Genomic DNA, 421 nt, shown 5'->3' with positions numbered 1-421 from the left:
GCAGGGCTCTTTCTACAAATAATCTAATGAGTAGAATGGATTTCCACATCAACGTGTAACCAAAGAAACATTTTGCAACAACTTCCCACGTGACCCCAAGGCAAAAGCTCATAAGAGAGAATTATCCTGTAATCCTCTCCGTGCACTAGATATAATTTCATAGCATAAAAATAATGAACACGCCCTCTTAACTTAGTTAATCAAATTTCCATGTAATAACTTAAGTGGAAACATACATACAGGAGGCATATGTTTCTGGTTATTATATATGCAGGGAATTTTTTTCCTTTTTTGTTTAATGCGAATTAATGACTGAATTAGGCGTCTGGTTGGGTACAGTACAATGCATTTACTTTTGTTTATGGACAAAAGTAAATGGATATATTCATATAAACATACATATTCATACACAGATAACCTT

The sequence above is a fragment of the Penaeus monodon genome, chromosome 31, assembly GCF_015228065.2.
Source record: "Penaeus monodon isolate SGIC_2016 chromosome 31, NSTDA_Pmon_1, whole genome shotgun sequence".
NCBI classification, from domain to species: domain Eukaryota; kingdom Metazoa; phylum Arthropoda; class Malacostraca; order Decapoda; family Penaeidae; genus Penaeus; species Penaeus monodon.
Note: the sequence above shows the minus strand (reverse complement) of the source record.